This window comes from Sorex araneus, chromosome 3, assembly GCF_027595985.1.
Source record: "Sorex araneus isolate mSorAra2 chromosome 3, mSorAra2.pri, whole genome shotgun sequence".
In the NCBI taxonomy this organism is placed as follows: domain Eukaryota; kingdom Metazoa; phylum Chordata; class Mammalia; order Eulipotyphla; family Soricidae; genus Sorex; species Sorex araneus.
Genome location: NC_073304.1, coordinates 103,333,456 through 103,360,179, shown reverse-complemented (window position 1 = coordinate 103,360,179; position 26,724 = coordinate 103,333,456). Strand labels below are relative to the sequence as shown.

The following is a 26,724-nucleotide window of genomic DNA, read 5'->3' as shown; positions in this document are numbered from 1 at the left end:
GGTGATTCAATAAAAATAAAACAAAAAAATGGGGGACCGATGGGGTGCAGTGTACTTTATTGATGGTACATGGTAAGGTGGGCTCCCTAAGCCCCTCCCCTTCTTCAGGGGGTCTGGGATGGAAACTCAAGGTCAGGAGATTCTCAGATGAGTGTTGGATGGGTCAGGGAAGGACTCCCCAGCAGCTGAGGGTCTCTCTCTTCCTCCTGTTTTCTTGCTGGGACAGGTGGTCCTGGGTGGGGGCGGGGGAGAGCTTACTCCTCGGAGGCCATGTGGACCATGAGTTCACCACCCTATTGCTGTAGCCAAACTCATTGTCCTACCAGGAAATGAGCTTGACGAAGTGGCTGTTGAGGGCAATGCCAGCCCCAGCTTCAGAGGTGGAGGAGTGGGTGTCACTGTTCAAGTGGCAGGACAGCCTGGTACTTGGCGTAGCCCAGGACGCCCTTGAGGGGTCCGTGGGAGGCCACTTTCTTGATGCCATTGTATTTGGCAGCTTTCTCCAGGTGCAGCTCAGATCCATCATGGACACGCATTGGAGGTGGGGACGTGGAAGGCCACGCTGGTCAGCTTCCCAGGAGTTCAGCTCCAGGGTGATCTTGGCTGTGGCCTTGGAGGTGGCAGCTGGGATGATGTTCTGCGCCACTCCACAGCCTTCGTGCCACAGTTTCCCAAGGGGCCGTCCACAGTCTTGCGGGTGGCAGTGATGGCATGGACTGTGTCATGAGCCTCTCCCAGGATGCTGAAGTTGTCATTGATGACCTTGCCAGGGGGTCCAAACAGTTGGTGCAGGAGGCATTGTTGACAATCTTGAGGGAGTTATCGTACTTTGTGTGGTTCATGCCCATCTCAAACATGGGGAGCTACTGGGGGGGGGCAGAGACAATGACCCTTTTGGCACCCCTCTTTGAGTGGGCCCCAGCCTTCTCCAGGGTAGTGAACACTGCAGTGGACCTCCCAGCGTACTCAGCACCAGTGTCACCCTGTTTGATGTTGGCGGGATCTCGCCCCGGGGAGATGAGACGGGCTTCCCGCTGATGCTGCGCTTCCCATTCTGGGCCTCGACTATGCCATTAATCTCCCTGTGGGTGAATCATACCGGAACATGCAGACCATGGGGTCGAGGTCAATGAAACAGCCATTGATGGCCGTCAGGAACATGCAGACCATGGGGTCGAGGTCAATGAAACAGCCATTGATGGCCGTCATTTCCACTTTGCCAGAGAGAAAGGCAGCCCCGGTCACCAAGTGGCCACTATGGCCAAATCCGTTCACTCTGACCTTCACCATTATGTCTTAGGGACACAGCTGGCACTGCTCACAAAGAGGTGGGTTCTGTCGAAAGCGGAGGAGCAGAGAGCCAATAAAACAAAATTTAAGGTGGAAAAAGGCCTTGTTCAGTGCTGGTGCGTGCCTACAAGAGTCCCATGGTCACCTTTCCAACATTTGGGTTTGCTTTCGGAAGAATGAAAAAGTACATTGAGAACACGCACAGAGCAAAAGAAGTGGGGTTTAAGGACAGAAACAGTATTTTCCCAGTTTGAGGGAAACTGTGTGCTATATATTAAATAAAGGCACTAAGACATGAAAATATAAACAAGGCTTGTTCAGGACTGGAAATTACTGAGGGGCTGCCTTTTACTTTGACTTTAGGGCACCTCCAAAAGGTTTCCCAACACATGTTGCTTTTATAAATGGTTGTGTTGTGTACGGAGCAGTTCAGAGCAGGAGAGACCCAGGGCACCCAGGGCACCTGGACTCAATCACGTGCACCTTATGGTGCCCTGGAACTGCCAAGAGTGACCCCTGATGGGCCAGAGAGACAGTACAGTGAGGAGGGCATCTGCCTTGCACACCGCTGACCTGGGTTCAATCCCTGGCACTATATATGTTCCCTCCCAGCCCGCCAGAAGTGATTCCTGACTACACAGCTGGGGGTGAGCCCTGATCATAGCTGGGTTGTGCCCCCCACCCCCCAAAAAATATATCCTCATGTCAGAGTGAAGGCTCCCTTCCCCAGTGAAAGGTTCCTGTAACTCTGAGGCTGCGAGCCTTCAGCAGACAGGGATCTGGCAACCGGGGGTGGGGGTGGGGGCGACTTCAGGAAGCGCTTCCCCGGCCACAGCAAGAGCTACGCTGCAGGGAACAGAGAACACAGCCAGGGTCCCCCGTTTCCTGAGGACACCGCCTCAAAGTCCACACCTAGACTTTCACAAAGCTCGGCCGGAACCGCCACCTCCTGCCTGTGGCCAGCACCTCTCCCAGGCGAGTTCCAGAAACATCCTTGCCCAGGCAGGAGGCTGCGGCTGGGAGGTTTGAGAGCGGTGGGGTGAGACCCCAAACTGCAGTTCCAGCCGGGACACTGCATCCCTCCTCCCCACGCCCCCCTTTGGGTGCCCCCACAGCAAAGAGCAGGAGACCTCTGCCACAGGCTCTGCTCCCAGCTCTGCCTCCCGGGCTCTGTGGGGGCTCTGTGGGGGCTCTGTGGGCACTCTGCAATGTTCTCAGGGTTCCTGGGTGTGAGCCCAGGGAAACTCTGGATATTTGGGGCAAGGCTGAGCCTCATCGAGGGCTACTTGGAGATACTCGTAGCTATATGATGCAGGGCTGCCCCTGGCAGAGCTCAGGGGACTAGATGTGGTGCCAGGAATCGAATCAGTGTCAGCCACATGAAAGGCACCTTAGTCCCTTACTCCAGTTACTGACCCAAGAATGGAAGGGCAGTTGGAAATGATCACTCTGAACCAGAACTGAGTGCTGAAAGTAGGTAAAGGGATATCCACGCCAACCTTTCAGTGTCTGTATTACAAACTGTAAAGCCCAAGAGGAGAGAGAGAGAGAGAGAGAGAGAGAGAGAGAGAGAGAGAGAGAGAGAGAGAGAGAGAGAGAGAGAGAAGAAAAGTTTAAGTGTCTGCCATAGAGGCAGGTGGGCTGGGGGTGGCAGGAGAGAAATGGGGCACATTGGTGGTGGGAAATGTGCACTGGTGAAGGGGTGGGTGTTAGAACATTGCATGACTGAAACCCAGTCATGAACAACTTTGTAACTGTGTGGCTCACAGTGATTCAAAAAACTTTTTTCCAGAATGGAAGGGCACATGGATGCCCGCCTGCCTTGCACAGTGAGCGCAGGGCTCTGGGAGGGCTGCAGGGGTGAGGAAGGAGGAGGGGAAGACTCCTGCCAAGACATGACTCGGAGAGCGGGACTCACCTTGCTGCGAGATTGTTCTGCCACCAGGATCCACAGGTTCCGGAGCCTCAGCTTTCTCCACATGCAAATGCTCCACAGAGGTGCCCACAGGAAGCCCTTCACACTGGCTTGAACTGGTGTCTCAAGAGGCCCAGGGGGCACTGTTGTCCACAGCCCTACAGCTCCTGATGGTACGTACGTACATTCATGGCTTGCAGCACCACAAGTGAGGAAAAGGACCCTGAACAGCACCAGCTTGAAGAAGTGGGCGCTTCCATCCCCAGGTCCCCAGGGCCCCTGTGTCTATACAAGCACGCCCAGAGACAAGCTCTTCACAGCTGGCTGGGCTCCTGCTCATGAGGCTTTGCGCAGTCCTGGTCACCAGTGCTCCCAACAAGCTTTGAACCTGGTGGTGCTCTTGTGGCCCCGCTCTAGCCCCGCTTTCTCTGGCTTTGCACTCCCTGCCGGCAAGCAAAACGCTGAAGCTTTGCTCACAGGGGATTTCCAGTTGGGGGTCTCATTTCCTCTGACCCATCCTCAGGCACAGGACTGACAGGTGAAAGGGGGGTTATTCTGGGGGCTCCTACAACAGAGCTGGGTGCAGTCTTTGCCTTAAGCTTGCAGACGGTTGGCCCCGGGGACGAAGGGGTGTCAGATGAGGAGGCTTCTCTGGGTTCACTGGAGATGGTGCCAGTTCTGCTGGGGGCAATCCTGGAAGCCTGGTGCACCCAGCCAGGACAGCAGCTGGAAGCAGAGTCTGGAAGTGCCCACGAAGTAGTCCCCACCCCCATCCCGCCCTCCAGGTTCAGCAGTGACCACACCGGGCCCTCAGGACCCTGACTTGATCAGCATGTGCCACACAGTGAGGATGACCATCAGCCCCAGGGCGCGCTCCCCGCTGTGGACTTCTTGGTTTGTGCATTTGCCTCATGCAGGGCCCAGCCTGGAGCTCTCTGAGGCAAGAATAGGGGTGCAGATGTGGCCTCAGTTCTCCATGCACCCCAGGCACCCACAAAAGCTGGACTGTTCCGGAGTCTCCCTGCTGGCTTCATGCCAGATGCTCCCAGAGCTTTCTGGAACAGTCAGCTGTGCCCAGCATATCCTACAGAACCAACGGCAAGCGGTGTAGGCGTCGGGGTCCAGCCAGCCCAGAGACCCACTGGACCAGGTTCTAGTCCTTCCCTTTCCCTATCCTTTTGTTTTCAACAGAGGCCACCCTTCAAGGGGTGGTACCTGGGTGGTGGCTGGTGGTGCCACAAGGTGAAGGATGCAGTGCCAGGGCTGGAACCCCAGCTCGGGGCTCACCCTGCAGGCCTGGGGCTGCCCGGGCTCTGGACCATGTGTGTATGTGATATGCGTGTATGTGTGTGAGTATATGTTTGAGCATGTGTGTATGTGAATGTGTGCATGTGTGAGTAATGTGTGTAAGTATGTGTGCATGTGTGTGGGAGTATGCATGTGTGTACAAGTGGGCCCCGATTCCTCCATACCATCACTGCTGAGAGCTATGGCCATATGCCGCCCACCGGCCCCACACCCTCGCTCCTGCCTCCGCATCATCACTGCTCTGGGCAGATGCCAGGAAGACCTTCCTGGGTGCTCCTGGGAGGCAGGGTCTGAGTGCACAGCCGGGTAGAGGGCCGGTCCCCACTGAGGTGGTCCTCTCCCCGCTCGTCCTCCATCCCGCTCCTCACTTAGGAGACAATAGAATTGGTGCTGCACTCCCCAAATTCTTCTCCCTGTGGTCTGATGCCCCCGCTCTGGGTTCTTTTTTTGGTGGGGGGGATCACACCTGGCCATGCACAGGGGTCACTCCTGGCTCTGCACTCAGGAATCACCGCTGTTGATGCTCAGGGGACCATATGGGATGCTGGGAATCGAACCAGGGTTGGCTGCGTGCAAGGCAAATGCCCTCCCCGCTGTGCCATCGCTCCAGCCCCTGCTCTGGGTTCTCCTCCGCAACGCCTCTGGGCCACGAGGACTCCCGTCCCAGCTAGCCTTGGTCTCCCCAGGGCCCTGCCCCTCACGTATTTGGGAAATGTACCAACTCTTTAAGGAACCTCCTCTTAGCCACAGACTCCTTCCCTGGGGCTCCACTTTTCCAGGAGGTGGGTCTGGCAGGCCTTGACTGCAGGCTTGGGGCTGCACACAGTGGGGGCTGCGGGCAGGCTGGGGGCAGGCCTGGGAGGCTCTGGGTACCTCCTGCCCCTCGCTGGTGCTGGCACAGAAATGGCATGTTTCTCCCCCAAAGAACTCAAAGCCCAGAGTCATCTTGTCTCCTAGCACCCCAGGAAGGTAACGTGGGGCTACTCATGTCCACTTCACAGTGAGGGACCTGCTAGCCCGTGTTCACTGACCCACGGAGCTTCTCCAGGCATGCCCTGCTGGCACAGGGGGCCAACACCTGTGTGTCCTGCTGCGGGCACTTCCTTGAGAGCAGCCTGTGTTGATGCACACACACACAAACACACTCACACACATACACACAAACACATGCATATTCTCATGTACACACATATTCACACACACATACATTCTCACACCCATGCCACTCCCCCAGCATACATACACATATACTCATATACACTAACACACATGTTCACACACGTGCACGCACACAGACACACATATACATGCACACACATTTTCACACACATGATACTCCCACACACATGCACGCATACACACATGCACACATACACATGCTCACACATGCATGCACATAAACATGAAGCAGGCAGGTAAACACACATACATGTTCACACATTATCACATACATGCACACACTCATACAGATATTCACACTCACACACCCACACGCGCGTGAACACCGCACATACACTCACACACATACACACACTCACCCCACACACACATACACTCACACATACACACCCTCCCTTCACAACTCTGCACCACGGAAAGACGACGCCCCCAACAGCACAATTCAGGTTCCACAAAATGCCTTTCAGACAACCGACGGCGACCCACTCCTGGAAACTGAGGCTGGCCGAGGTCCCAGCCCCGCGGGAGGCTGCAGCGGGGCTGCAGCTGGGCTGGTCCTGTCGGTGCCCGGGTGGGGGTTCGGGTTGATCGGGCAGCCAGCAGAAGGCGCCGCCCGGAGAGCGGGGTCCGGGCCGACCTCTCGGGGGCGGCGGGGGGCCGGGAGAGGGGCGGGAGGTGACCGCCACCCGGCTCGGGCCCCGCGCAGCCTCGGGCCGGGTTCCCGGGCACGCAAGTTCCTTCTGTCCTCCGCGTCCTCCCAGCCCCGCCGTCCGCGGTGCCCACTCGGGGGCGTGTCCCCCGGGAGGGGCCTGGGCGCCGGCGTGCAGGGGTGCGGGGTGGGGGCCGGGGTCCCGGGTGGCCCCGGCCCGCTGCTCCTCCCCCGCCGCGCCCCGCCCGGCCCGGGGCGGGACCCGCCTGGGCGCGCCGACCAGGTGCAGCGCCCGGTGTCGGGGGCCACTGGGCCCGCAGCGGCGTCGGAACCAGGTAACCGGGGCGGAAAATTCGCGCCGGGGCGCGGCGGGGCGCGGGGGTCCGGGCCCAGCGGCTCGGAGCCGCGCGGTGCCCCCCGCCGCCGGCCTTCGGAGACGGGGTCCCGCGCCGGGTCGGGGTCCCGCTCTCCGGACGGCCTCCGGGGCTGCCCGCGCGGGCACGGCTGCCGGAGGGGCCCGCGGGCCGCCGCCCCGCAGCGGGCGAGGGGCACCCCGGGCAGGGCAGGTGGGCATCACCCCGACTCCCCAGCCGCGGGCGCGCCGGGCGCGATGCCTCTGCGGGCGGCAGAGGGCGCCCCCTGCAGGCAGGCCCGGAAAGCCCACCGGAGGCCCGAGGGGGCGCCGCGGGCAGGGCGCCTGGTAGATCCCGGACACCCCGCGTGGCCCTCCGCCCAGCAGCGAGCCCTGCGAACAGAGCCAGGAGCAAGCCCTGAGCACCGTTGGGTGTCGCCCCAAAGCAAACCAGAAAATTAAAGTGAAATCCCCACCTCTGTCCTGCCCACCAGGACGGAAGCCCAGGTGGACAGGACCTCAGGTGTCCCGGCTGGAACTAGTGCGGGAAGCGCCGCCCGTGAGATGCCAGGGGAGCCAGCACAGGTGGCTCCCGAAGGCCCCGAGGGGAGCTTGCCCCTGGGGCCACAGACCCTCAGATGAGAGGGTGCCTTCTAGGGAGAGGGCAGGGGGTATTCGCATACTGCAGTCAGCTGACGCAGGTGGATTCCCTGGACCACGTGGTCCCCACCACTGGGTGTGGCTTCGGAGGTCCCAGGCGTGCTGGGTGACCTGGCTAAGCCTGGGCAGCCCAGGGCCTTGAGTTGAACCACAGCCTGGTTGGCCAAGAATCCCCAGTGGGCACCCCCACCCCCTGACCTCAGGAGCACTACCTGAGAGTCCCCCAAGACCCTGCAAGGACATACAGGATGGAGAGACTCCATGTCAATGACGTGTCAGGAGGGGTGGAGGTCCATGAGCCTGCTGGGTAGTATCGGAACTTCCCAAGGTCAACACATCTTCATGGCTATCCATCACCGCACATACACACATATGCACACACAGGTACATATACTACACAGGAACACACACGAGCACACACATACACAGATGCATACACATACAGGCACATATACACATGCACACATACACATATGCATGCGCATGTGTGCATACACACATACACAGGCATACAAACATACCACCCCAGTGGTGTCTGCAGCCAGCGTTGTTTCAGCAAAGGAATCTTATCTGTGTTTAAAAACAAAGTTTTGGGATGTGCACTGGATCTGAGGGGAAGAAAATGTGGCAGGAGCCGGGGAGGAAGCTCTTGCAGGCGTGCAGGGGCAGCGAGGGCCCTGGAAGCGTCTCTCCTGCTCACACTCAGAGGAAATGGAGGCCCGGCCTCCCTTCCTGAGCGCAGGGGTGGGAGAGAGCCACAGTGAGAGTAAGAAATATTCAGAAATGGTATTTTTGGGTTTTTTTGCTTCTGTTCTTTTAGTATTTTGGTGGGAGGAGTTCTCCCCTAGCAGGCTTCATGGCTTACTCCTGGCTCTGTGCTCAGGCCTTACTCCTAGGTCTGTCCTCAGGGATGACTCATGGCAGGGCTCAGGGGACCATATACGGTGTCAGAGATCCAATCCAGGTCGACCATGTGCAAGGCAATGTAATGCCGCTCGGCCCCTGTGTAGTACTTGTTTACCAGGTGCCACGTGTTGCTTAGTACGTTATGTGTGTTTGTAAAATGCAGTGACACGTGAGGCTGAAATTCTTATCTTATTTTACAGATGAGGAAACTGAGTCTCAGAAAGGTGGCTTTCCTCTGCCCAAGATGACATTTGGTGGGGGGCAGAGCCATGTGTGGGTGCCCCCAGAATGAGCCTAAGCTCACGCCAGGCCTTTGCCCTTAACCTTCATACCATGAGATCTCAATGAAACCACGGATCCCACATAAGCGGGCTGAGCGCCTGGAGCCCAGGGTGAGGCCTGGCTTCCACCGAGAAAGAAATTCCTGTTCCCCCACATGGTAGATCTATGGGAAGCTTTGGATGCCCCCCAAACCCTGCTTTGGCCCGCAAGGTCTTTTTCTGGTGGGCACCGTGGCTAGTCCAGTTACAGATTGGGATGCACCAGAGCCTTGATTTGGGCCTTGGAGAAAGGTGGAGAAATTTCCCAGCTTGTTGGGAAAAGGGGGTAGCAGGGGCTGGGGCGATGGAAGCAGCCATGAGAATGCTTGGTCTGAAGAAATGATTCTACAATGGTGACCCCCAAGTCTGAGGCCCCGTTTGTTCCCCAGCACCTCCTGAGGGCTCCTTCCCCTACAGAGGGGGAGCCCTGCTGAGGCATGGCTTGGGTACTTTATTGTTTCCTGACCTTTCTGTCAGCACCAACGACAGAAAGTGCTGGTGGCTTTCATCAGCAGTGGTGGAAAAGCCTGTCTGTTGTCACATGAGCTGAGTCAGGCCTTTATGAATAATGGGGCTGCACTGTCAGCGCTGAGGCCTGGGCCTGGCCCGGGGTCCCAGGGGAGGGAGAGGCCAAGGGGGAGTCTCTCTCGATGTCCTACAGGAATTCTGTGGGGGGGTCTTGAGGCGCCACCAGGAGGAGAGGCTGAATCATACTTTAGGAGGAAAGAGAGCACGGCCCGAAGCGCAGCTTGGAGCCCTTCGCCTGTCACACCTTGTCCTGAGCAGGAGCTGCTCAAGGCTGCTTCACTCTGGGCCTGACCCCAGCCCACATGTGGGCACCTGAGTGGCAGACTTTGTTTTGCTTGGGGGACACACCCATCTGTGCTCAGGGCTTACTCGGGGATAACTCGGGTGGACTCGGAGGGCCCTGTGGGGACGCCATGGATTGAGCCCGGTTGGCCACGTGCAGGGAAAGTGCCACACCTGCTGCTCTATTGCTCCAGCCCCTTGAGTGGCAGATTTTTGTTTTCTTTTTGGATCACACACAGCGATGCACAGGGGTTCCTCCTGGCTCCACACTCAGGAATTACTCCTGGCAGTGCTCGGGTGACCGTATGGGAGTCTGGGAATTGAACCCGGGTTGGCCGCGTGCAAGGCAAACACCCTACCCACTGTGCTATCGCTCCAGCCCCTTTGAGTGGCAGATTTCACGTGCACCCACAGCCCTGCCACATTCTTCTTCGCTGATGAGGAGACCTGGGCTGAGATTCATTCAGAACAGGGTCAAGAGCCCAGCCCTCTCGTGGATGCCAGCTCCTTCACCCAGATTCAGCCCCTCTCTCACTGGCCACCTGACTTTATTAGCTGGCGTGGCTGCCGTTTCTGAGTCCACTTTTGACACTAATTCTTTTACTTGGGTCCTGTCATTTCCTGGCCTCAGTTTCTCCATTTGTGACAGACACAGCTGTGCAATGTCAGTGTTTCAGCCTTAGTGGCAGGGCCTGCCAGGTATTGAGGGTCATTCCATAGCACCTGGTTCTGCACCCGCTGGGGACATCCCTCTCTTCTTCAGCGACAAAGGTGTCTCCAGACCTTGTCACAGGATCTCTGGAGGCAGAATTCTCCCTGCTTGAGGACCTCTGGCCTAGATGACACCCCACCTCCAGGCTGTGAAGAGTTTCTCTGGCCTTGATCCATGCAGACAAAGAACATGGCCGGGGGAGCATCAAGGGCAGTGGGGTGGGAAAGGCTGACCTGGGCCTGCTGGTCTCTTGCTGAAAGCCAAGGCCAATTGTTGTCTCCGGCCCTGGGGTTACGTAAGCAGGTGGGGGCAGGGGAGGCAGGCGTGTGCAGGGCCCACACACTGAGGTCAGCTCTTCCAGCTAGTGACTCATGTGCCCGAAAGATCCAGCTTCTCCTTCACAGTCCCCTCTCACAGGGCCCTGGGAGGGGACACAGGAAGTGAATCAGCCGCCCGCTGGGCAGAGGGGAAGGACCGCAGCTGTAGCCATGCAAGGGTCGCCGTGCCTGCTGCGCCCACCCAGCCCTGCTTGGGTTCCGTTTTCTTTTTCTCCCTTGTTGACTGTTTATTAGTTGTGTCTGCTCACCCCTATGCCTCCTGCCCGCTAAACCCATTGGAACGGTGAATATTTATTTTATCCAGCTGTTGGAGGGGTTGTCAATGAATCTTGGAAGTAAATCACTGTTCTGGGGGTGAGAGGCTGTGAGGTTTGGGGTGGTGTGAGTGCCCAGGCACTAGGTGTGCATCCTCACGGTCCCCCTGGGCAGAGTGTGGACACCCCGTTTCTGTGGTAGGAGAGGAAGGGAGCAGTGAGAGGGACACAGTCCCTGACCACGGAAACCTGCTGTCTGCTTTCAGCCCACAGCTGCAGACCTCCAGGTACTGCCTGAATGTTCTCCCATGTCCTGGAGCCGTGAACACACAGCCCAGATCCACTCCCTCTGTGCCGTGTGTCCATGGCTTCATCTGTGTGCTGGTCACATCGGCGTTTCCTTCCTTTGGGGAGCTGACTCATATATTCTCCTATAGGCACTGACCACCATTTGCCCATTCATTGATGAACTGGGTCACTTGCGCCCTTGGGGTATTGTTTGTAAAGCCGCTATAAGGTGGGTGGACAAAAGTCTTGAAAGTCCGCTTTCAGCTCTATGGGGTGTGTACCCCAACACAGAATTGCTGGCTCACTGGGAAAGTCTATACTTACAGTTTTGAGGGCCTGTCTTGGTGTTGAGAAAACAGTCTGATTCACGTTTGGAGGATGAATGTGGGGATGGTGGAGGGGGAAGCCACGAGTCTGGAGGGAACAGTTAGTGCTCAGAGGGCTTCATGGAAGAATTGGGTTTTAGTCCCTCCTTCCCTTTTTAATGCAACAATATATATCACATGGAATGAATCTTTTTAATTGCTTTTAAGCTTCCAATTCACTGTCATTAATTACATCCCCATTGTTGACCAACCCTCACCACCTCCTACCAACTCCAAAACTTTACAAGGCTGAAATTCTGTGCCCAGTTTACACTAGCCCCCTGTTGCCTCCCCTGTAGTCCCCAGACACCACCTGTCTCCTTTCTGTCCCCATGAATTGACCGTTCTAGGTTCCCTGTAGAAGTAGATGCATACCGCTTGCGACCTGTTGGCGTCTGGCTTCTGTCCCTCTGCACTGGGTCTGAAGCATCACCTGGGTGCCAGGTGTGCCTGCTGGGCTTCCTTCCTTTTGGGGACTGAACCATATTCTCATGTAGAGATTCACCACACTGGTCCATTTATTGATGGAACTTGGCTACTTACATTTTGGGGATATTGTACATGAAGGTGGGTGGACAATGTCAGCTTTGAATGTCAGCTTTAATCTCTGTCTGTACCCCAAAACAGAATTGCTGGGTCACAGGGAACTTTTCTGCTTATGTGTTTAAGGACCCACCTTCCTGTTGGGAAAGAGTCTTTGATTCACATTTGAAGGATGAAGGTGAATCTTTCTGCCTCTAAGTAGAGGAAAGGGAAGGAGAGGCTCGGGCAGGGTCGAGGCAGGGAAGGGGAGATTGTGAACTGCAGTGTTGGTGCTCAGGCTAAAGACAGACCACCTGGGGTATGTAGAGTGTGAGGGTCTCTACACTGTGTGTGGGCTGGGGAGCATGAGATCAGAGACCTGTGGACAGAGAGAAGCCTTGAGGCTGTAAGAAACTTCAGACCAGGACCAGGTGGGAGAGAGCTGGATTGCTCTGAGGCCATGGGGCTGGGGGTGCTAAGATGCACATTTCTGTGTGCATGGACACTGGGAATGGGTATTGAACCTTGTTCGTCTGAAACCCAGTCATAAATAACTGTAACTCATGGTGGTTCAATTTAATTTAAAAAAAATATGTGCATGTAAAGAGAAGTTGACATTTTCAGGGTGTCAGGCTGAGGGTGGCCGGAGGAATCAGCTCACACAATTCTGCTTATCCCTCCCTGACAGCACAGACTTTGGTCTAGACCATTTTGGCAAATCGGGCAGTACCCATAGAGGAGAAATTTGTATTTGAGGATGCAGTTAGAAAAAGGCAAAGCATTGTCTTTTGGTGGGCCCGTGGCAGTCCCCTATATGCCGGATGAACAAAGACTGTATCTGAACTTCGGGAGGGCTGATGCAGGCAATATTCTATTTATGAGCAAATAAAATTCAAGAGACAAGGAGTCAACACCATAGACTGTGCAAGAGGGACACAGCCCAGTGGTCAGGAGCCCGCCTGCTTTATGAGAACATTCTCTGCTTATGCAGGTGGATGGACGGGGATCATCCTTGTAAGGCTTTTTGACAACAAAATATTTTGCTTTCTTTTCCTCCGAACTAAGAAGGAAGCCTCTGAAAAGTCCCTCTGCTTCTGTGCCCCAGTTGTGTGTCCCCAGCGAGGATGGGTCTGCAGGTGCCTAGGATTCTAGTTTGGTGGGTGGTGTGTAGCTGTAGTTGCTCAGAGAAGCTTCTAGAAGGAACAGTCCTTCAAGATGATGAAGCAGCAAGTTTGGGCCCTATCACTTGAAGGAGCCTGGGAAGCAGCTGAGGATTTGAGGAGAGCCCTTGGTCCAGCAGAGCTGAGGTCAGCATGAAGGAGGCTCCTGCTGAAATCAGCCTGGTCCAGAAGCACTTCAGAGCATTCCCCACACACTCACCCCCGAGCACAGGTCCAGGCTGGGCAGCCAGGGCGGATGTACAGAGGTAACCCTGAACCCGACCCAGAACCCCACAGCGCTTCCCCGGGGAAGTGATAGGGCCCGAACTTGCTCCTTCATCATCTTGACAGACTGTTCCTTCTAGAAGCTTCTCTAGGCGGCAGCAGCCACCCCCTACCCACCAAACTAGGATCGTAGGCCCTGCAGACCCGCCCCGTTACTCGCCTGTGGAACACAGCTGGGGCAGGGAGGTGAGTCAAACACTTCCTGCCCCAGCATCCTGGGCAATGGAGCTCGGCCAGTACCTTTGTGCAGTTAGAGACGTAATCGCCACGGTGCTAGGTGTGGCATGGAGCTACGGGGGCGGCTTATGAAAGTGTGTCAGGGGACATGCGGTGGTTTCTCACCTTGGCATGATTGACACTCAGGGAGAGAAGCCCCGTCGCCGCCCTTTGGGTTCGAGGGTGCGCAGTGGCAGCTCTGGCTGCTGAACAGAACCACCTATTGGGATCCCCTAGACTCGGGTCAGGAAAGGCTGCCTGAGCTGGTGCTCACCTGAGCTCTAGCAGGTGGGCAAGAATCCCCTGGGAGGGGCTGGAGCGATAGCACAGCAGGTAGGGCATTTGCCTTGCACGTGGCTGACCCGGGTTCGATTCCCAGCATCCCTTATGGTCCCCCGAGCACTGCCGGGAGTAATTCCTGAGTGCAGAGTCAGGAGTAACCCCTGTGCATCACCGGGTGTGACCCAAAAAGCAAAATAAATAATAAATAAATAAATAAATGAAGACTCCCCCGGGATAAGGCGGGGTGGCGAGTGGAGCCGGCGTGGGGCACGGCAGTCTGTGTGTGCAGAGGTGGGGAGGCATGAGGGGGCCGGGGGCGGGACTGGAAGCTCGTGAGGAAAGTGCCACTCACTGAAGGGCAAATAGTAAGTGTGATCAAGTATTGTGAACTACTTTATAAAAATAAAACTTAAAAGAAGGCAAGCAAAGATGGAGCTGGGGCACGGGGCCTGGTCTTGGGGTGTACTCACGAGGGGCCGAGGGACAGGAAGTGACAGTGGGGACGCAATGTCAGGGCTGCCTGGGAAGAGTCCAGGTGGGATCCTGAACCCAGGAGGGGGGAAACTGTGGCAGCCAAGAGCCAGCTCTTCCCTCCATGGTGTCAGTAGTAGCAGAGGCATGTGTGCTGGGGCAGCAAGTGGGATCAGGGCCTTGACTGGTTCTTTGCTCATTTCATCCCTGCTGAGAATATTAAAAGTACAAAGTTTCTCCCTCCCTCCCTCCCTCCCTCCCTCCCTCCCTCCCTCCCTTCCTCCCTCCCTCCCTCCCTCCCTCCCTTCCTTCCTCCCTCCCTCCCTCCCTCCCTCCCTCCCTTCCTTCCTTCCTTCCTTCCTTCCTTCCTTCCTTCCTCCCTCCCTCCCTCCCTCCCTCCTTCCTTCCTTCTCATTTTTCTGTTGTTTTTGTTTTGGGGCCACACCTGGATAAGTTCAGTGCTTACTCCTGACTCTACATTCAGGAATCACTCCTGCAGGGTTTGGGAGTTCATATGGGATGCCAGGGACGAACCCAGGTTGGATGTGTGCAAGACAAGTACCCTGCCTGCTGTGCTGTCACTCTGCCTTTTTGTCCTTCTTTCCTTTCTCACTTTCTCCCTTTCTTACTTCCTGTCGTTCTCACTTTCTTCCTTGGTTCTGTGCTTAGATGTTGCTCCTGACAGTGTTCAGGCGACCATGTGGTGCTGGGGATGGACTCTGAAAAGCTCTCACATAAAAGCAAATGCTCTGCCCATTGGGCCATCTCTCTGGCCCCTCCTCACTATAGTTTTTACTCGCATTCCTCTTACTCTGAATGCAGTGGAACATGTCTTCATTGGGCCATTTGAATGTCCTTGTCTGTGAGTTGTCTTTCTGTACATCTGCCCATTTGCTCTTAGGTCCTTGGTATTTTCCCTTGTTGACTTGGAAATGTTCTTTCTGTTTTAGGGGAATTAGCCTTTGCCTGGAGTTTAAATTGCAAGTGAGCACCCCTCCCTCCCCCACTCCTTACTCCTCATTGGTCAAGAACGTTTTTGCTGATGCTGCTATTTTATTTCTCAGAATGTTGAAAGCCAAAGAGAAGGAGATTTGCTCCTGGGGGTCCCTGGCATGGAGGTCTCTGGGAAGCAGTGGATGGGGCTCCAACTTGAGACAAGAAGGGAGGCACAAGAGAGGGACTTCCTCTCTGCTGTAACAGGCAGGGGGAGGTGGGAGATGTCCTGGGGTCCTCACAGCAAGAGGCGAGCTGAGGCCACTTGTTCAGCTTCTCTAGGGTTGTGCCAAGGAGGCTTGGGGAAGTTCGAAGGGCTTGTGCAGCAAGAGAGGGCTGGGTTCAGACGCCAGACACTGCGTGCTGGGAAAGCCGTCTCTGCTGTCTGCATCTCGCGCCCAGTAGTCACAGGACCAAACCACTGGCCAGAGCGGCCGCTATCTCCAGGCCATCAGGGCCCCCTCTCCGAGTCCTCTCCTTATCTCTCACTTGCACACCAAGCCACTATTTCCTCTGCCCAAAACCTTCTCAGGGCAGGTAACAGACAAGCAGGGACCTGTGTCCCAGAGCCCATCAGAACTGTTCAAACCAGCCATTCCTAACGCCTGTCATGCCGGGCCTGTCTGTCCACCAGCAGCGAGTGCCTCCATGGGAGCTGTGCTCCACACTCTGCCCCGCTCCTCTGGCCTCCCAACCAGCACGCGCCTCTGTGCAGGGAGTGCTATGCCCCTTCTCGTGGGGAACGGGAGTAGCAAGTCCTTTCTCCGGTGGTATCAGACTCCCCTGGGCGGGGTCACTTGGCATGGCCTTAAAATCCATGGAGGTTGGGGAGATTGTTCAATGACTGAGCACATTTGACTCCTGAGCACAGAGCCTAAGGTGATCCCCGGGCATTGCCAAGTGTGACCCAAACACACACACACGCACACACAACACACACACACACACACAAACAAAATAAATTAAGACTCTTGGAGTCAGGATACAGATCAGTGATAAGATCATCTGCCTTTCAGTGGAAGGTTCAATCCCTGGCACTGAAAATAATAATAATGATAATGATAATAATAATAATAATAATAGTAATGACAGACTGGAGCGATAGTGCAGTGGGTAGGGTGTTTGCCTTGCACACAGCTGATGTGGGTTCAATTCCTCGTCCCTCTCAGAGAGCCCGGCAAGCTACCGAAAGTATCTCGCCCGCACGGCAGAGCCTGGCAAGCTCCCCGGGCATATTCGATATGCCAAAAACAGTAACAACAAGTTTCACAATGGAGACGTTACTGGTGCCCGCTCGAGCAAATTGATGAACAATGGGATGACAGTGCTACAATATTAATAATAAATCTAAAGCCATCTGGGTACAATTGAGTTGACAGTAAGGCAAATGGAGTATGAGGATCAGTAAACTGCAAGGTTTCGTTGGGTTCAGAACTGTCCTGTGTGAGTAGTTAAAGTAAACTCTGCCTGCAGGCTTCCTGGAGGAGGTGACCTGGAGTTAAGAAGTGACAGTTGAGGGTCCCAGGGCAGTATGTATGCAGCAGGGTAGGAAATGGAGATCAGCGTCAGGGGCTGAAGAGAAATGGACTTTGAGGCCTGTAAGTGACCGTGTCTGAGGAGGTGTGTCGCGGGGAGGCCTTCTGTTTTATTGTTGCTTTGGGGCCACACCTGACTGCTCAGGGTTTGCTCCTGGTTCTGTGCTTAGGAATCACTCCTGGTGGGCTCGGGAACCATGGGGTTGCCGCGGTTGGAATCCGGGCCGGCTGTGCGCAAGGCAGGTGCTTCCCCGCTGTACTGTCTCTCCAGGGAGGCCTTCTGATTCCCAGGATTCCTTCACATACCCTCCCTGTGGGCTGGGCGGGGCAGGGAGGCTGCTGCTGAGAGACCTGGACATAGGCCCCCCGGACTGGGTCCACCCGTGTGTGGTGGGACAGCCACTCCCAGGCCCCTTCTCTACATTTTTGGTGAGCTTTATGATTGTTTGGGGGCCACACCTGGCGCTGTTGAGGTTATGCCTGGCTCTGCACTCAGGGATCACTCCTCGTGGGCTCAGAGAACCCTACGGGATGCCAGGGACTGAACCTGTGTCAGCCTTCCCCACTGTCCTGTCGCTTGACCCATCTCATCTTCCGGGTATCACACTACCTCAGTCCCACCTCTGGACAAACCCAACCACCTGCCTTTGGTTCCCCAACTTGCTCTTCTTCCCAGCCCCTGCACCTCACACTCCATTTCTGCTCTTGCCCATTAAAGCAGGGGCTTCCCCTCCAGTCTTATGAGCAAGGCCTGGTGCTCTCTGCCTACCCTGTGAACCCCCTCTGCTCCCCAGAACGCTTTTACCCCATGACTCTCGCCTGATTCTGACGTGTGACTTGTGAATAGAATTATTGGGGCCAGAGTGAGGCTCAGGGGTAGGGCACATTCTCAGCTGGGTTCCGTCCTCTGTACCATGAAAAGAAAAGACAAATCTTAAAGATCCCCAAGGTTCCGACAAGAAAATGGGGTGAATTAAAACTGTGTCAGAGCTGGGGACTGGTCCACAGGGGCTCACACCCCACCGAATCTTCTTGGGGGGCAGGGAATGTGCAGGTTCTAAGCCTGAAGGCTCAATCCTGTTGTGTGGGAAGGGCTCAGGGTCAGTAAGTCACCAGGTGTCCACATGCCCCTGGACATGCTCCTGGATAGCTGATGCCTTGGATACTCTCCTTCTGGCTTACCTGGAGAATTTCTTACCTTCTGTTTTGTGTTGGGGTCACGCCCAGTGGTGCTCCGGGCTTACTCCCGACTCTGCACTCAGGGATCACTCCTGTCAGGGCTCGGGGAACCATTTGTGGTGCCAAGGATCAAACCTGGAAACCTGGCCATGAGAAGGCAGGCGTCTTACAGTCTGTGCTATCTCTCTGGCCTTGCTGTGTTTTTGTTAAATGAAATATTGACATTTTCATTTGTTTGTTTCTTTGGTTGCTTGCTAGGTTGGTCTGGTTTGTAGGCCACACCCAGAGTCTTGGCTCTGACTCAGAGGTCACTCCCCTTGGGCTTGGAGGACCACATGGGGTGCTGGGGATAGAAACAGGCTGGCTTCCTGCGGGACAAGCTCCCTCCCCACTGTGCTATCTCTCCGACCCCAGGAGTTTCTTACCTTTGGAAGGTGAAGTTGGTAGAGGCATCACCCTCCACACATGTGCACGGCCTCCCTGTCACCTCTGAGCTGGACTGGCTGCCTCAGGTCTAGGAACTGTGTGACTGTTCTGGGCCAACCCCACCTTGCCTACCACCACCACCACACACACGTACACACACACATACACACACACACACACACACACAGAGTAAATAAATGTGTGGTGATGCCCCCAGAGGCGCTGGTGGGCTGCGGCCGGCTTAAGGCCTTCTGGAAAGAGGAAGGGCTGGATGCCGTGGCAGGGGAGGAAGGGAGAGGAAAAGAAGGGGGGGGCCGGCCCTGGCCAGGTGTCCAGCAGTGAGCATCAAGGCTCAGCAGGGCCCCACGTGAGTCTCTAAGGGGAATGGGCAGGGGGGTCGCCAAACCCTGTGTGTCCTCTGGGACCCGAGAGTGTCCCCCGTCTCTGCCCACAGTGAGCCCTAGGGTGCCCCGGGAGCTGGTGGTGGGCCAGGGGCCAGGGGGGCTGCTTTTCTGTGAAGTCCTTTAAGGCTTTGAAATCACTTCCAAGCAGGGGTGCGGGCCGCTGCCTCCTCCGATAGCCTTCAGATGCCCCCAGCAGGAAGCAAGTGTTTCCCCAGATCAGGCGGCTCTGTTGGCGGTTCTGCAGAGGCGGAGGTGCGGGGCTCCGAGGGGCCGGAAAGGCTGCATCTCAGCAGGGCGGCACTTCCCGCCTTTACTTGGTGGATGTTTGGGTACGCTACGTTTCTAGAACCTGACCAGTGGCAAGAAAACATCGCAAGTGAGAAAAAAAAACATAAAAGGAAATTGTGTGCAGGAGAATGAAACAGTTGCCCCGCCTGACCGGAGCGCGGGGGAGGGGCGGGAGGAAGGGGGTGCCGGGGGCTCCCCCGGACCCCAGTTTTCCCCTTCATGGCCTTCCGGGGACACTTGGTGCCCTGCAGATGCCCAGTGCTGCGAGGCTGTCGCTTACTGAGACTGGAGGCTCCCAGGGGCCCTTGCTCCTGAGCCAGCCCGCCCACTCTGGGCCTCTTCTAGAAGCATCCAGACCCAAGCTCAGGTCTTTGCTGCCATCTTCAGATGGCCTGAAAAGAGGTGGAGACTGAGATGTGAGCTCAGTGGTCGGCGCTCTTGGGCCTGGAGGGCCAGGAGGGAGCTTCGGGCTGGACCCCCGCCTTCAGCCTGGGTTTGCTCTGAAGCCCAGATTGGACTTTCACAGGGCGAGTGCCCTTCCTGGTAAGGCGGCCGAGCGGCCGTGCCCAAGCTCCCACTCTGAGTTCCGTCCAGTGAGGACAGGGAGAGGGAGGCTGAAGCCTGTCTCTGGGGGCTGCACGTCCCTGCTTTAGGGGAGCCCTTGGTCCCAGGGCCGGTCTGTGCCTCACTCGGTGTCCCCAGTATCGGGCGGGTATTGCTGTCTCCCCTGTGCTCTGGTAGGGCGGATGTCACAGCCTGGACCATCACTCAGGGCCAGGGCCTGCCCGGTCCGACTTGAACTGGCCTTTGGAGATCCTTGGCGCAGTGCTCTGTCCCTGCAGAGAGTTTGTTATGGCTCTCAACCCCTCTCTGCCTCGCCCCTCTTCCTCTGACTGGGCCCGGGAGGCCCAACTGCCCTCTCTGGTTTGGGTGATAAATCCCTTCAGTTTGGGAGGAAGATCTGGTCGTGGGTGTCAGGGCAGCAGGAGAAATTCCTCTCATAACTGCAGCGTGCCTTCAGGGCGGCCGCCGCCCCCCCCCCTGCCCCCAATACCAGTCTGTTCCTCAGGCCCAAAGAAATGACACTGATGGTCAAATTTCCAGCTTCCTGGTGGGGGTGTGGCCCTTAACTGGACAGCACAGGTGACACGGCACAGGTGCCAGCCCAGAGACATTCCTGGGCTGAGGCGTGAGGACTGCTCCAAGCGTGACTCCCCCACACCACCACTCTGACCCCTAGTTCCTCCTGCTGCGTGGTGGGACCCGACACTCGTTGGACAGTCCTGACAGCCTGCAGCTGGTCCTGTCCTGCCCCTTGTCCCGGAGAGGCCCAGCCCACATGCCGGGCCCACAGAGACAGTTGCCACCAAACCAAAGCCAGGTTGGGGTTTTGCGGGGCTGGGATGGTGGACTCCTGGCCTGTCCCTTCCCCCAGGGTGGATTCCAGGGAACCTCTTGGGTTCCAGGGACCCTAGGGCAGGGACCCCAGGCCAGCCTGGGCTAGAGCAGACTGTGGGCAGTAGGACTCGGGGAGTGCACTCAGCTGTTCTTGGGGTTAATGCGGAAGGCCCCTACTCCCCTCCCCTGCAGGGTTTGGATAATGCATATTTCCTTGGGCCTTAAATACAAAGCCTGCTAGAGCGGGCAGGGAGTGTTTGTCTTCGTGCAATGGGCCATTAGATCCCCCTCCCCTCCCACCTCCCCATCCCATATCACTCCTCAGTCACCCCCAGGAGTAGTTCCTGAGCCAAGAGGAACCCCTTGTATGGCAGGTTTGGCTCAAAAGCAAAAACAAAACGGGAAAATAGAAACAGTGCTTAGCAGTGCTAGAAACGTATCTCTGTGCCGCATTTCAACCACCAGGCCCTCTGTCCTCCGCTGCGTTCACACGTGAAATGCAGTGCTTTTGCTTCTGCTAACACGGGGTGAGCAGGGAAAGTCCGGCCGGCTGGGCCAGCAGGAAGGATGAGCAGTTCTGGTCCCCCCTTGGCAGCATGTGTGAGCTGGGAAAGAGGGTTCATTGTCCCGGGGTGAAAGAGGGTTCATTGTCCAGCTGCCAGGAGCTCCCACGTGCTCTGACCACCGCACCTGGGCATTAGCTTGTGTTTTTCTGGAGAAGGGGCTATTGCAGGGGGACCATGCGGTGCTGGGGATGGAGCCCAGGGGTGCTGCATGGAGCCTGTGCTCTGCCTGTGAGCCATCTCCTGGTCCAGGTGGACCCACCTTTAGGCTCCAAACAGACTCAGGACCCTCCCCCTGGGGAGCATCGTGGCCGTGGCCATTGTGCAATGGTGAGAAGTCAGTGGGCAATGAAACAGCCGTCAGAGACTGGAAGCAGACCGGGGTCGACTCTGCCAGCCCATTCTCAGGGGAGGAAAGAAGGGTCGGGCCTCACCCCCACATGGGGACCATCATCTGCTGGGAGGCCTCTGCCTGTCCCGGCTGCTCACAATGGTGGGGTACCCTGCAGGCCAGGTCTGGGCCCATCTAGACCCTCTGTCCACTCTAGTCTCCCGGGAGGGTCCGAGCAGCTGCCAGCCACGGCCCTGGGCCATTTCTCTCAAATGTGGAGTGTTTTTGGGTAATAATGAGGTAAAGTGGCTCACCTGCCCACAGTTCCTGCCCCTCCTGTCCTGGGGGTGAGTGCGGGGTTAATGATTGCCAGGGAAAGTGGTGCCTGGTGCCTGCGTGCAGCTCCCCTGGGCGAGGGAGGCTCAAGGCCGCTGTGACCTTGTGGCTTAGAGAAGGGACATGCCAGGAGCCCTGCAGTCCCCCCAATGCCCCGTACACGCCTCCCCCCTGTTTCTGACGTCAGTGTCTGCCTCCCGGCCCGCTCGCTGTCAGCTCATGTCCCTGTTCTGGGAACTTAAGACTCTAAAGCTTGAGGCTGGGGAGAACGCTGTGGGGAGGGCTCTGGCCTTGCGTGCTCCCAGCCTGAGTTCCATCCCTGGCACCAAACAGGGTGCCTTGAGCCCTGCCAGGAGTGATCCCTGAGCACAGAGCCAGGAGTCAGCCTGAGCACCGCCAGGTGTGGCCCAGCACTGTGCACCCCAAAATATCCAAACCCTAACGCTCCTGGGCCTCAGAGATGGGTCACTGGGCTGGGGGCGCACATTGCAGGGAGGAGACCCCCAGGACCCCTGAGTGACCCTGAGCACAGAGACACGAAGCAGAAACTCCCTAGCACCTCCGCGTGTGGGCCGCTGTGCTTGGCCCTGGGCACCCAGTGAGCACTGCTGGGAGAATGGTCCCCAGGCACCCGCCCAGCTTCCAGGCAGCCCGGTGCTGGAGCAGAGGGGGGAGGGCACAGGAGTCTAATAGCTGGGGCTCGAGTGGAACTGGAAGGGTAAGTGGAATTTTCCAGGCTAGAGGGAGCAAGGGTGTGATGTGGGGTCACACAGGGACGGGGCTGACGGCAGTAGACGGCAGTGGACAGTGGGGTCCGAGAAGCCTGTGACACACCCCTGTGTGTGTCTGGGAGGCAGGTGGCCCATGGATGAGCGTCCCCTTCCTTCCTGCTCAGTCTGTGCTTTCATATGACATCTATTCCCTTTCCTCCATCATGCCACAGCTAGGGTTGCCCATGCGGCAAGGCATAGACAGCGGGCGGGGGAGGGGCTCCCGCGTTTCCAGCTGGTTTGCTCGTGTCCCATATCAAGCTATGGTGCTCACACTTGGGGTGAGCACTCTCAATGGAGGCACAGTGAGTTATGGCTGTGATGTTGGGCGGGGGTGTCGTGCCCCTTTTGTGTTGTTTAGACACCCCTGCGGGTGCTGTGCAATCAGACGTCACTGGTGGCACCATCAGGCAGTGCAGACAGCTGAGCTGCCTGGCTGGAGTTGGGCACATGTGGGGCAACAAGGGTTTGAACTCATGACCACATGCCTGCAAGGCTGATGCTCCAAGCCACAGATAGAGCCTTCCTCGGACAGAGTGGGGGCAGCCATGATACTCACAGCTCAGGGAGGACCCGGACACTAAGCAATGGGACTGAATGTGAGACTCACCTCCTGCAGATCCCGGCTCTGACTGACTCTCCCTCTCCCACCGTGCCCAGCATTCCTCACGTGTCTCCTGACACCCTGAGTGTCTCATCTGCCTCACCAGGCAGATCGTGCAAAGGTGAACAGTGATGGCCCCGGCCATGCTGGGATGCCTCCTGGGCATCTGACTGGCAGCTCCTCCCCTGGCAGGACCCGAGGGTGGTGCTGTGCCAGCCCTGGTCATTTGGATGCCTGGGTGGGTTGATGACTTCTTGCTAGTGAGGTTTTTGGGGTCTTGGCTCTTCCCCTCACTCGGTCCCTCTCCCAAGATGTCATTTTGAGTCACTGTCCAGCAATGATCTGGGGGTCCCCTGGTGTGTTTGGGGCCCATCACCGTCCCCTCAGCAGGTCGATGATTGAAGGCACAGGGTCCCAGACTGTTCGGTAATCAGTGACCCTCAGGGTCTTTGTTCAGGTGCCAAATGTCATTGTTCAGGGTCACCATTCCTCGGTGAAGGGGGGGCCCCCTCCTGTGTTTGGGGCCGATCACCATGCGCCCTGGATAGCTGATGGGCAAAGAAGGAAAGTGCATCAGATTCTGGCCCTGGCCCCATGCGGGGGACTCTGGGACCTCCTCCAGGTTCCCAGCCGGCTTCCACCCCCAGCGTCCCCACTGGCTTTCGCTGCTGTGTCCTGACAGCCTTATCAGCCACCGAAGTCTCTCATCAGATTGGCAGCTGGCCCTGCTCCCCCAGCACCCTGGCAGCTCCCGACAGGGGTGAGGGGAGCCTTCTACCACCCTGGCACCTTTCCCAAGCTGGCAGGAGGGACCCGCCTCCTGCACTCATCCCCCAGGCCAAGGAGTTGGAGCCAGAGCCAAAGCCTGCCCTGGTGGGGGGTCCGTGAACACTCCCCCACCCAGTGCAGGATGCTCTGCCGAGTGTGGCCCCAAAACCAGAGACACAAACAAACTGAGTCACGAGATTGACTTGTGAAACATTTTAAATGGAATTTAAAATATTTTAGAGCAGTGTCTTGTTTTGGTTTGGGGCTACACCCAGTGGCAGTGCTCAGGGTTTACTCCTGGCTTTATGCTCAGGGGTCACTCCTGGCAGGCTCAGGGGATCATATGGGGTGGCAGGAATCGAACCCAGGTCTGCTGTGTGCAAGGCAGGTGCCCTACCACTGTACTCTCTCTGGCCCCAGCAGCATCTTACAGTACACTCGAACACCTTTGTGCTGCAAGTATGTATGTGTGTGTTGGTACATACGCATGCATAGAGCATAAATTCACTGCTGGAATCTATAAGTATTATTTCTGGTTTTTTTTAAAAGAAATTTTCTTGAAAAAGCTCTTTTCTGACTCTCCCCCTGCTAAGAAATGCCGAGAGATATATCTGCAAGGAATCTTTGGATATTTTCCGCTGACAAGGCCTTTTGACTCTTCTTTCTTTTTGAAGAGATTCGGCTTTCATTGACAAAGAGCCATAGTTTTTGTTCCTAAAACATTTTCAATTTGTCTTTAAGTTTTTTGTCTTCTGCAACTGGGGTTTCTGATGCTTTCCTGGTGCCAGTTTCAGAGCTCGCAGTGTTGCCGTTCCCATTAGGGATGTCTGGGAATAGAGTAAACATGATTCCTGCAATGAGTTTTAATTTTCTTTTGCTCTGCATCTGCTGAAAAGGACTGAAGACTTAGTTCACATTTTAGGGTTTGTGGGACCTTGTCATGGTATCCCTTCAAAAAACACATGCAATGTGTAAGGAGATTTCTCAAAATAAATAGGACTAGAGCTCCCATAGGACCCAGTGGGAGCAGTGTTGGCATCTATTCCCCAAACACAGAAACATTCATCTGAAGGGACTTATGCACACCTGCGCTCATCCCAGCACTTAGTCCAAAGGCCACGATACGGAAACAACCCAAGTATCCAACCACAGATGGAGGGATCAGGAAGCCATGGTCTATAGACATAGTGGAATACTATGCAGCTCCAAGAGAGAACAGAATCACACAATTTGCAGCAACATGGATGAACAAGAGGATAGAGTGAAATTAGAAGGGAAAGGACAGACACAGGGCCAGAGTGATGTATAGTGAGTAGGGCATTTGCCTTGCATGTGGCCAACTCGGGCTCGATCCCCGCCATTCCATATGATCTCTTCAGCACCACCAGGAGTAATTCCTGAGTGCAGAGCCAGGCATAACCCTTGAGCATCACTGGATGTGACCCAAAAAGCCAAACAAACAAACAAAAAGGACAGATATAGAACAGCTTCTCTCATATGTGGGACTTAAAGATAAACAGCAAAGTAACAAGTCAGAGCCAAAGGTGACACAATGGGGTTTGAGTGGGAAGGGGATCCAGGGCACAGGGAGAGGGAATTGGATACACTGGCGAGGGGTGTGGTTTGGAATTATGTGTATGGGAAACCGTCATCAACAATGTGTGAATCTCTGGCCAGGAACTGAGTGTTGAAAGTAGGTAGAGGGATATATCATGATAACCTTTCAGTATCTGTATTGCAGACCATAAAACCCTAAAGGAGAGAGGGAGGGAGAGACAGTGGGAGAGAAGGGGGGGATAGAGGGAGGGACAGTCGGAGAGAGAGCGGGGGAGAGTGAGAGAGAGAGCGGGAGAGAGACAGAGAGAAAGAGAGAGAGAGAGGGGGCGGGGGAGAGAGAGTACAAGGATTAAGGTGCTTGTCTGGTGTAAAATCTCCTTCACCACAGATTATTGTCCCCTGGGCCCTGCCAGGAGTGATTCCTGACAGCCTGGTGTGGTCCCAAAACCAAAGCAAATCAAAACAAAACAAAATTTTGCACCAAGTAAACTGTTCCATTTTGACCCCTTTGTGCAAAATCCATGAACAGAGTCATTATAATTTGGGGGCGGGAGGTTGATGGAAGGTTCTAGATTCACTAGATTCCATCTCTAGGGATCAAAATGCTGGGTGGTGGAAACACTTGGTCATTCCACAAACATGCGTTTGGGCACAGAGACACACACAGTTCCCAGTGCCAGGGGGCCCCTCCAACATGCCAGCTGACTCCACCTTGCTTGACCTCAGCGTCCCCGGGGGAACCAGTCAACCAGTCAGCTACAGAGTCAGAAAGAAACAGGAGCGAAATGGAATGCAGGTGGTGTTTGAATTCAGCCACAAAATCTGGGTAGACTTGATCAGAAGACCGAAGGGAGAGGAGTGTCCAGCGTGGAGGTGGGAGTGTACCGCTGTATGCAGAGGCCGAGGGGCCTGAGGCCACTGGCGGGGCTGTGAGAGCTGGAGGAGTGGGGGCTTCCTAACGCTTCCAGAGGCGACCTGACAGTCCTGGTAGGGGCATCAGTGCAGACTCTGGGTCCGGGGCGTAGAACCGGCAGGATGAGAGTTGCAGGTCTTCCCAGTGCCCTCTGCTCACTGTCAGCCCCCACCTCGTGCCAGCACAGGGCCTGGCACACACTCCCCCGCCCCGAGATCCATGGCTGTGCAGGAGAAACCCCCGTCGGCTCGTGGCTTAGAGAAAGGATGAAAGAAGGGGCTTTGCCAAGCGCATGAGCTGCTAGGCTACGGGACTGGGTCGCCAGTGTCTGTGTCCCGGGGACAGGACAGAGACTCTTGGAGGGAGGGAGGCCCACA

General features: G+C 56.2%; 1 protein-coding gene and 1 pseudogene across 1 annotated transcript in view; one reads left to right on the top strand and one right to left on the bottom strand.

The window, feature by feature from the left end:
* Nucleotides 1-254: 254 nt before the first annotated feature.
* On the bottom strand, nucleotides 255-1,290 carry LOC101558607 (glyceraldehyde-3-phosphate dehydrogenase-like; annotated as a pseudogene).
* Nucleotides 1,291-6,543: 5,253 nt separating this feature from the next.
* Nucleotides 6,544-26,724, top strand: part of PAQR5 (progestin and adipoQ receptor family member 5) — a 69,859-nt gene continuing 49,678 nt past the window's right edge. Inside the window, exon 1 of the mRNA XM_055133840.1 lies at nucleotides 6,544-6,676. The gene's annotated coding sequence lies outside the window, so the exon portion shown is untranslated. The remainder of the gene's footprint in view (nucleotides 6,677-26,724) is intronic.